A 12,110-nucleotide genomic window follows, 5' to 3' on the forward strand; every position below is an offset into this window, starting at 1 on the left:
TTAAATCAGTTATCTTCTTTGTCCAATTTATAATTTACAGATAATATATCCCTAAAACGATGCTCAAGCATTATCTAAAACATAATGTAGATAAATCAAAATTATTATAAAAAACGATATATAATCTATACAGAAGTCAGAATCTAAAAATGTTGATCTTAAAATGACAAAGATCGTGGGGAAGGTAATGAAAAATATAATTGTCTACTATATGTGTTTCTTTTATTGCATTTTCCATTCTGATTTATATAATATGATTGGTAGTAGAGGGTAGCTATTTTAAGAAAATTAATTAAGGAACTGAAATATTTAAATGAAAAAGTGAATCTATAGGTTCTTTGACCAACGTATGCCATTAATTATTAATTTGCGTATTTATATAGGTACCTACTTATACTGTACACGGGTAACCAATAATTTATATTTGATTCTTTGTTATTTATTAATCGTTTAACTATTTTTTAAAGCAACAATTTATGTTTGCTATCATAACCAATTATGCTCAAATATTTAGTATCCTTTATTAATCCAAGAACTTTCTTTCATAATTTCATTGCATATTATGTTTTAATTATTGAATACAGATTACTTATCAATAGTGCCACTTAGATACCTATTAATAAAAATGTTGTCAGAAAACATTCTGACATTCAGTCAGTTGTGACTTATAATGCTTTTTGAGATATTCATCTTTTATATTATAATAGTAGGGTAACATTTATATAGGTTTATTAGATAATAAACAATCAAATTATAAAACTAGCAGTTGAAAAAATTTCATTTAATTTACAGCAATGTTTCAAAGCTACCTCAAAAGAGCATGTGCATTTTGTTGAATTCACAACAATATATTTTTTTAAACAAAGTAGTATTATAGCGTCATCAATATATGCTTCTGGCGTACGTAAAATAATTGTAATTTGAGTCATTGTCGTAGCTAGAGAGGTGTTTTGGGTGATATAATTAATAACACTCCCCGTCTGCCATTTTTACGTAAAAATAAATAATAATAATAATAATGTATAATTTATTAATTATGTAAGACTTATCACTACAACAGAGAATGTGTAAATATCATCCCTTATAAGTAATACTTAAATATATAATAAATCCTAGTTTCGCGTTGGTTTGAATATATACTTTGCGGCGTTAGTGCAGATCGATTTTCTAAAAAATAAAATAATTTCGTTTATTTTAACATGTGAAATAATAAGTATAATAATAAAAAACAATCTTTGATAAATACTTTATACATGCACCTCATAATTTGTTTTATCCAACAAAACAAGAAAAACGGCAAATTTTACACATTTAAAATTTACACATTCAATTAACTTATATTATCAACGTATTAGAGATGAAAGTATTTGGATTATCAATGTTATCCATTTTACGATATATTCATAGGCGAATTTAAGCACTTTGCTATAAAAAAGAAAAATCCATTTCAAATATAACATGTAAACATTTTTAGTCATCGTATTAAAAAAAATCATTATAGGTTAGTTAACCGAAGATTGATTTATCTGAGGTAAGCATTTTACAATATACTTCGGGAACTAAAACTGTTAGAATGTCAATAACGTAATTATATAATAATTTATTAATAACTGATATTGCAGTTATTGCTTTTTCTTACAATATCGCGATAATCCCATTATAAAATGTAAATTAGTATATTAGTATTAAAATGCTGAACATGCGTTTTTACTTAATTTGTTTTTTTCTCGTAAACAATAATTAGTCGTGCGGTTGTAAGAACCACCGGTTCGATATGCGATGCGCCGTTAATTCGATACGAAAAAATAATAATAATATAACAACGAACAATACCGACAACTATAATATGTCATTTTTACTGTCAGCTCTGTACGATAATATTAAAAATCATTACGAACGCGACGACACCGTGTACGGGTATATTCTAATAAAACCAAAAAAAAAAAAAGAAGAAAAACAACGGATTTTGCACACGCGACCGCGATTTCACCGGTTGGACGACCGACGTACGCGCGCGCGGACTGGACCGGCACGACTGACTGACTGCCGAGTGCGGTGACTGGGCGCGCGAGACCGCGTGACACCACACACGTACCCATCGTCGTCGCGACAACAAAACGCGGACTCGTCGCCGCCGCCGGAAAACGCATCGGTGCATCGCGCGTCCATAATATAGTAGTCGATCACAAATATTACAATATTAACATTATTATAAAGCAAACGACGACAATTTTTCGTCTCGAGGAGTGTCGTTTAGCCGTCTGGCCGATAGCCGCCGTCGTGGTCGCATAATGTATATTAAAACGCAACCTGTTCGTGATTTTTATGCCGAATTCGTCGGAACGTGCAGTGGTTAGGTTAGGTGCGACCGAACCACGTGCAACCAGCGAAGACCATTGATCACAACGCAGTACGACTGCGGCTCTCCGTTGGCGAGTGGTGGTGGGTTTAACAATCGTTTACGGCCGGTAAACAGGGCCTATAGAAAATCTACACACCTGCTATATGCCCGTACATTTAATCATTGTTGCGACGGAGAAGAGGTATTATAGTGAACAGACATCGCTAACAGCGTATACTCAACAAATTGACCGACAACATATTTTCCCTTACGTTTGTACGGTTTTGTTCAAAATACAATTAAAGACGAAGTTTCGAGACAGTTCTAGTTAGATCAACAACTACACAAATTATTTCTCATTATTGTTCACTCTTGTTGTGTTATACTATAAGCTATGCTTTATGTTTCGCAAGTATACAAATATAAAAGTTTGTGATATTTATGGGAAATAAAGTCATAATAATAAGCTAAAGTAATTTAGAATATAAACGGAACTTGTGTGTAGATAAAAAAAATATAAGTTGGTGTAAACAAATATTAAATTAAACTTACGCTTTGTACTGTAGTAAAAATCAATTTAATTTTAATTTTCAATAATTGTATTTTTAATGAAAACAAAATCATTTTTAATATTTTTTATTATAATAGACGTCAATAACACATTAAATTTCCATTTGATAAAATATTTTATTACTATAACGTACAATAAAATACAGAATCCGTTTCAGAAAAATTAAACTTACGGGTCAACATTAAGTCAGATGATAATGTACTGAAATCGTAAGGGCCTAAGATTATATCATTATAGATTATATAATTTTTAGCACTCATTCGTCCGAATAAAAACGATTAAAAATTACTATAATAAGCACAGTAAAAAGTAAACAATTGGGTGTTTGCACATAATGTGTTTTATATTTTTTATTGTTAACATTTGTATACATAATATAAATTTAAATCTAACATTAAATTTATGCATTTTTTTTCTGATTACAGTAGTTCGGTTATTAGGTCCATCACTGTATTTGCAAGACAGTATTTACAGTTTTGTTCGGCGTTGGTTAACGATTGATACGATCGAATACGACAATACACGTAGTAACTAGACAAACCACACGATACCTACATGATATATTTTTAATAACAAAACTCATGTGTGCGCATTGTGTCGAATGGTTGTATAATAATTGTTGTATTGTAAATAATTGTAATGTACCAAATCGAGATCGTGCGAGTGCGCCACTCGAGGACAACCCGTTCTTGGCCGTGGCCGCGGTGATGATTCCTGGCGACGAGTGATGTAACGCCAGAGTCATGGGTATATCGTGAGTTAGTGCGCGAACGTGTAATTTTTTCCAGATATGTACGTAATAATACACGAAAATTATTATAAATTACTAATAAAAACATCAGGTACTTATTTCTTTTCGCTTGCGCACTCATGCGTGATATTATAGATAATAGGTAGGTACCATAATAATATTATACACTGCAGCAGTGATTCATTTAAAAGCGGACACTCGTTTTTTCGAGAAGTAGGTATTGTAAAATATACTTTTTTAAAGTAATATCGATACAGTATTTTTAACAAAAACAATAAAATATATTTTGTATTATTTTTACTTTTTTATTTTAAATAACAGCATAAATTATATTATAATTTCATACACCCCGAAGTATAAAACATCTGTTCTTCGAAGTTTCCTAACCGAAACGTGTTTAAGGCTCGTTGGTTTTATTGGACGCATCACGTACATAATATTGGGCGTGTGTAATATTAATGGTCAAACGATAATATTACGTTGTGATGTAAGTTATAGGTATTATATCATGTATGAACCGTACAAAAATATTATTTTATTATTATTTAATGTTGTTTAATATTAGCCAATAGGTGTACGATAAGCGTATGAGTGTTGAAGGTGCGTGGGTTTCGTAAGTTCCGAAAGCCGTCAATTATTTGTGACTGATTTTTTTCCTTTTGTCGGTATTTTTTGATGTATACATTATTCCAATTCTGAAAATTACGTAAAATTTCTGATAGAATTGACAATTTTTTTTTAAGTTAATCCAAGATATTGTTTACCTAATTTACTTAATCTATACGATCCTAAATAGTAAACGCACGCTCTTTTGATCCTATTCGCCTTATATCGTTACCGTGGAAATCATATGAATAGACACTTAATATTACGCCTGCATTGAATACAAGAATGAAGAAACGTTTATTAGTAAAGATCTTCAAAATAAGTATATTAAATGAGTGTATCTTGTAAAACCATACTTTACCAAAACCAGCATATTAAACAAGTATCTACTTATACTATATAAGTAGCATAAGTTTACGAAGTCAAAAGAGCGTATAGTTATAAGTTGAAAAAAAAATTAAATAAAAATATTGGCTCACATCTCTGAGACTCATTTGATTTCTTTCTTTATTATCTGAAGAGCACTGTGCAATGAACACAAATATGTATTCTAGGAAAGCAAATATGTGTTCCGTGCATTGGAAATGGTATTAATCATAGTCTATTGAACAAATTTTAATTTGTGTAATATAATTTTTTATTGTAGCCATTTAGCTCACGCAGTTAAACAAATTATGTGTATTTTTTTTTAAAAAAAAAACGTAAAAATTGTATGTGAATAAAACAATATTTGAAGTAAATTGAATGGTGATTAGAAACTATATATTAATATATTCAAATATAGGGACTAAATATGAAAATTAAAATAGTAGAGGTATCCTTCATATCAACCATTCAAGTAGTTAAAATACAATTAGTCTCAAGTAGGCTGGTACTAGATACTTATTTGATTATACATAAACCAACTATGAATATTATCTTTAATTTAAATTCGACTTTTTTTTTAATGGAATCATTTTTTTAACGTATTATATTTGTATCTTTTGAAAAATCTAAAAAAAGAAAAGAATTTTCAGCAAAAGATGCAGCTAATATCATATTAATTAATGTATTAAGAAATACACGAGTCAAAAACAACTCGTTGGTATTCAAGCGTCAAGGTAAACAATATTGTAAAATAGATAAAATCAATATAATATCTTTATTATAAACTATCAAAATATTTTAAAAATAATAAAAAAATAAATAGTTATATTACTCCATACTAATTTATGAAGATAAAATGTTATTTAATTAATTTTATGAATAATAAGTGAGTCGACCGATATAAAGTATTATAATTATTATTTACGAAAAATAATTTATTATCATAGTTATTAGCTGTAAAACTAAAGTTTTAAATCAAATATTATTTTATATTAATAGCGTATTTTATGATAAGTGATAACTGATACAAGGTTTTTAATAAATATAATATTTTATTATAAACAAAAAACATAAATATTCATGTAAAAAAATTGCAGTGTAATTTGAGAACTTTTAATATAATATTAATTATCTATAAACCTTTAAAACAAATAAGAATAACATCAGTATACATTGTTGAACATTTCGTAATTTTAAAGTCAAATTGGTATTCTAAATATTCAACGAATAATAAGTTTTGGATCACAAATTCAACTAATGTACTTAAGCGATTAAAAACTCGAAACGTTTTTATCTTATGAAATATTTACATGCATTTTTACAGTTTTTCTATTTAAAAACTACATAACATTCAAATACTTACTAAACTATTTAATTTTGGATCATCATCTGGCCATCCACTATGATGATTTTCTTTTCAATATTTATTTTCTAATAATCAATATCAAATAAAAACTAACAACATTGTATCATCTATAGAAATTTTTATTATTTCATGTGTTAAAATTTGTATTTTAAATTTCAATAAATTGTTACAATCAGAATATTATTAGAAATTAAAAACAGCGGAGACATTGTATGTTTTTTCTAAGTTTTGTTTTTTTAATTATTACAATAGTTAGTTTATTGGTATTTATAATAATATAATGTACATGCATATAGATTATAGATAACTTCGATTTATATAATTCAATTTATGTTATAATGGATTATGATGTAATATTGTTCTAGTTATAAATCTATTTTTTATTCATTCTAATAAAGAATGCTGTAATGCTTACATACTAACACATATTACTTTACGACACAAATTAATTGTATTTTTTAATCGAAAATACACTTATTTAAACACTATAATATACTTATTACGCTTAACTGAACATTAAGTATTAACACGCTAAAAAAATATTAGATGTAAAATTAATGTTTGGATAAACTTTATCATAACACGAAGAATTGTATTTTTAACCATCACAGGCTACGATTACCTATATGTTAAATTAACAATAAAAATAATAATAAAATAAATAAATAACGAGCGATCATCGAAAATATAAATGGGGCAAAAAGTCAACGAAATCGGATTTCATGAATAGTATTATGTTTCAAATTGTAAATATATTATAGGTACGTCAAATTGTAAGTACGTAAGGTAGTCTTGTAGACAAATTAATAACATATATTATTATGTTAGTTAGTCACGTGTATTGTTACTAAGGCCAAGTTACAGATCGTATGAACCTATATGTAATGTATAAATTATATTTTAAGATAAAAATAATTTATGGAACATAATTTATTTTGATTTATAGTTTATTTATTCGACAGAATATAGTGTTTATCATTCAGTGGCTTCTACGATAATTTTGTCTCTGTGTTGATTGGTTGGATTGGATAAAATAAATGTACAAATAGCTACGAATTACGATCAATATTGAATACAATATGAAAAACATTAAAATGTTTATTCATAAGCATACTAAAACTAGAAACAGCAATAGCTATTTTATACTTAATAACTAAATTAACTAATGAGATGTAGCCATTGATAAACTTTCAATTTGTGGTTATTGGCGGGCACTGGGATCTGGGTAAAATATAGGTTAATATAATCAATGAATAGACAAATATCTAATTAAATATCTCTATATTAATTATTGCGACTGTTTTTATCGTTATAACATCTTATACGCAACATAAATACAAAAATAAATAATTATTGGGCACAATGATAAAAAAACATAACCTACATCATACTATTGTGCAGGTGTCATAATATTATCTTAATATTGAATTAATTACATTTTGTACATTTCATTAAGTTTTCAAAACAAATAATTATTGGTTACTGCGTGATTAACGAACAATTTGAGACAAAATAAGTATTTAAAGAATACGATAAATATTATCTGAAATTTATCATATTAGTGAATAGAATACCTATTTTTTATGCAGTTAAGTAAATTAATAATTATTACTACATTTTAATTTTTTTACAATATTCAAGTTTGATTATAAAACCATTTACACATATTGCATGCGATGTATTATACGCAATATCACACACACACACACACACACACACACACAGGTATATAAATATATAATGCACATATTTCAGGTCTATTTTTATTTATTAATCAAAAAATGCTGCATTAAAGATTATGAATATAAGAAACTAAGCAAATACCTACGTTTACTGTGTTAAACAAAAATGTGTTATTCAAGTAGGTGCGCGATATGAATGTTTGAAATATAGTTAAGCTTCGTTTAAGTATTTTTCTTTTAATCTTTTTTTTTTTTATTTCACAAATTTTAAAGTTTTACTGAATAATAAAAATCAATAAGTATTACAATTAACATATTTAATGATCATTTTGAGATATGTAAGTCCATGATTAAATTATAGTTAATCGAGGAAATGAATTTGGATAGTACTTGAAAAGGTTTTTTTTTATTATTATTATTTATAAGATTTTAAGAACTTTGATACAATTATACTTAGTGATAAATGCATTACGAATATCTCTTAACCATCTACACATCCTGAGTTTTACTTTAGATAGTGGTGGGAGAAAATTGTTAAAAAATAATGTTTTTCAATTATAATATTATTCAAGTAGCATTTAAATGTATATTTTGTGTATTTAGTTGAAATCTATAAAGATATGTGTGTATTTTAAGTACGTTTTCGCTCTGATCTAAAATTTTTTTAAGGTTGTAAAGCAGGGATAATAGCGTGATTGGTGTTTTTTTATCACTTGTTGTAACTTATAATTTATAATAGAAAATATTTTGATGACAATGTAATGCAAAAATGAAAAAATTATATAATATGTAATATAATATATTAGATAATATACTGATACATAATATATGATTTTGAAATTGGAATTTAACGTCTGTTAAATTTCATTCATATCGCTAAATGTTATTTAAGTAAAATTTGTATTAATGATTTAAATAGACTGGCAAATAACTGATTTTAAACGATTTTGTACGAAGCCTATTTTGTTTTAATGTGTTTGTATAAATCAACAACTTAATGTTAAGTTGACATCGTTTTTACAATATTATTCTAGGCCTATTATATAATTTCTCTAGAAAATCATAATATTCATAATTACAACTCATTTAAACTCCAGCTATGATTAATATTTTTATATAACAAAAAAAATAAATGTTATTTATCTTTAAATATCCGATATCGAATAAATTTGAACTTCAAATATAAATACAAATTTTCGAATTTTTTTAGATTTCTATCAGAAAGACTAATTTGTAAATTTGTCAAACCTTGCCTATAAGAATTGACAAGTTTATAGATTTTGATTACAAAACAAATTAAAAATGTTCACAATGTTGACAAATTTAATCATAATTTGTAGTTTTAACATTTATTTATAAAATAAAGTTGAGCATATATTTATATTTTCAATATTTTTAAATAATAATTAGAACAACTTATAAGGAATCTTTGTATTCAAATGTCAAGCTTTTTTAACAAACACAAACAATTAAAAAAAAATGTATTCAAAAATTGCTATGAATAGAAATTAATAATAATTTAAGTTAATTGTGAAATGTTTTATGTTTTTACGATTAAAACTTTTTGAATAATAATACAATAACAAAAATCGAATAACTATTTACCTAATTTATGATAACAGTAAGAATGACTTATGAGGGACCTTATATTAATGTTCAAATCTTTTGACAAAGCATAAAAAAAATATTATCATACTAAGTAAGTAAGTATTTATATATATATTATAAAAAAATTAAAATCATATTAAAGATTTCAAATGCCTAGGTAAACAGAAAATAATATATTTATTTAATAAAATTTAAATAAATATACTTACCATGACCAAGAAAATGTTAATTTAAATATTTACAACTCTTTTTTAATTAAAATAAAAATTAATTTTATAAAAAAAACAACGGCATTCTGTGAATATTTCCGTTGTCCATATTTTTTCGGTTATAGTTCTCTTGATTATAACGAAAAATACGAATATATTTTTCCTGTTTTCCAGAAATCACCTTCGAAGTTGAATACTGAAGTATTTTTAATGCTTCAAAAGATGATAAGTGATGATTGATGATATACAAACAAACAAAAAGGAAGGAAAGTAGGTAAACGCTCGTCTATACAGTAGGTGTTGGTGTCGAGTAAACCTCGTCATTGAGTAAGTCACTGTAATGGATGTGTTAAATTTGAATTCAATGATAAATCGTATACGAAGAACAATTCTGAGCAAAGGCGGTCTGTCAGATTATATTACTAAATATATTTTGTGATATGTTATTAATATTAAAGCAATTTATTTTATTATTAATAATACATTATATACTATATAATACTAGAAAAATAATTAGTAATTGATTGTTGCAAAGAGAAAAAGAAAGAAAAATGAAATACACTTATTTTATTATAAATATTTAATTTTTATAAAATACCTATCTATTTGACTTAAATGTTTTGAAAATGGTATTTTCACATTTATTGCGTAGGTGTACAAAATATATACAACAATAACTACTTATGTAAAAGTTTCAAAACCTCACAAAAAATATTTTGGAATGACAATAAAATAATTACCATTTTTTTTATTTGTGTTTAAATAATATCTAATTTCCAAATTTCAAATGTCCAAAAAAGTTGTTTTAAAATCTTTTTTAGATTTTTGGTTGGGTTTCAGTACAAACTACTTATAAGGAACTTTGTACTAAGAATTTATTGTTGGTCATACAATTTAGATTAGCGGAAATAGCTTGCAAATTTTTGTGATTTTGATAATTTTTTTTTCAAAATATGAACTTTAAATGCTTTTAGGAAAATCGTGCTTATGTATCCTTAATTTATTGAAATGATCATCATAAATAACTATTTATTAGTAATTTTATATTAAATTTTCAATTTTTTTAATAGATCAGTAAACAATTATTTATTGAGAATTATTAAATCAAAAACATTACCTATAAGCAGATTAAAAAATCAAAATAATTTTACTGTTCTAAAAAATACATTATAATAAAACTATGATTAGGTATTAAAAAATTATCAAATTAGTCTATAATATTATAATATAATATGTATATGTTTATAATTATTCTTATTAAAGAGTTGATTTTACATTTGAGTAACTTAGCTTTAAACAAAAACAAATCTTGAAAAATACATATTATACGAATATTTATATGTACCTAATAATTAGTAAGAGTTGCACTTTTCATACGTTATATTTGCTTTGTTTCGAAAATTATCAAAAGTTTGCAATAACAGATTAACTTTACGTTTTATTCAAAGAAAGCAGATAATTAATACATCCTTTTTTGAATTTATGCGAAAAATAATCATTTCAAATATAGATGCATGCATTATTACGATAGTCGATTAAAATATTATGAAAAATGTTGATTCGTTTTCACGGAAAATTAACATTATAGTTATTGTAATTAACAGGTGATTAATTTAATTGTGTATATTAAAACTATTTAAGATATTGTGTTTTTTTTTTAAATTTGCAGTAATTATAAGATGCTTAGCTGCGTAGATAAAAAAATAATAAAAGTAAAATATTTTTTTTAAATATTTTTTTTTTATATTTATTTCATGTTTTATTTTATTATTTTATATTAAGTTTTTTTCATGACTGAAATAATAAATTAACATTAATAGTGTACTATAATACGTACTACACTTTGTGTTTAGAAAAACATTTATTACATATATAGAGTAAAATATATGATAAATAAAAATATATATAAACCCTATACTTTAAAACAAATATAAAATATATTATATGGGTGAACTTTATAAAAATGTAAGTAATCTTTCATGTATTTTATCCATAAAAATATTTATTTCAAACCGAGTGAACCTTATGAGTTATAACTTATTGACTTAGATATATTTTTCTGTCAATTTGATCAACTACAACAACAACAAAAAACAAAAAAAAAAATCTCAAAAGTTCTGTATTCAAATATAATATGTTTGGTATGGAAATTAAAATAAAATACTAATTATAAAAGCTTATCGAGAAAATTCATACAATCTATTTATCATATTTGAATACAAATAATCATTAAAATGGTGTGATATTATAATACAAGTTTAAAAGTTTAAGAACAAGTAAAAATAAATAAAGAATTGTACGACAATAATAGTAACTGATGTGTTATCAAATAATTGTTGTCATTAATTCTTACCTATATATCATAAGGCTAAAATTACTGTGTGAGAAAACTGGTCAGAAGAATTAGATACATGTAGGCTTCTTGAATGCAAACAGTAATTTGGGTGGTTATACCAAAGCATTTCATTTTAAAAATACAGTGTAATCTAATCCATTATCAATCTTTGACAGAATACGTTGAAATAGATCGGGAATACGGCCAATGGAAATTTAAAGTAGGTACCCTCGTCAAAAGTACTTTTTATTACTTCCAGAAGATATCTATTAGTT

At 25.2% G+C, this 12,110-nt stretch overlaps 1 protein-coding gene across 1 annotated transcript in view; it reads right to left on the minus strand.

The window, feature by feature from the left end:
- The window catches only part of LOC113553384 (adenylate cyclase type 2), a 65,553-nt gene extending 63,641 nt beyond the window's left edge, over positions 1-1,912 (minus strand). The window contains exon 1 of the mRNA XM_026956698.1: positions 1,712-1,912. The gene's annotated coding sequence lies outside the window, so the exon portion shown is untranslated. The remainder of the gene's footprint in view (positions 1-1,711) is intronic.
- Positions 1,913-12,110: the final 10,198 nt, after the last annotated feature.

Source organism: Rhopalosiphum maidis, chromosome 4 (assembly GCF_003676215.2).
Source record: "Rhopalosiphum maidis isolate BTI-1 chromosome 4, ASM367621v3, whole genome shotgun sequence".
NCBI classification, from domain to species: domain Eukaryota; kingdom Metazoa; phylum Arthropoda; class Insecta; order Hemiptera; family Aphididae; genus Rhopalosiphum; species Rhopalosiphum maidis.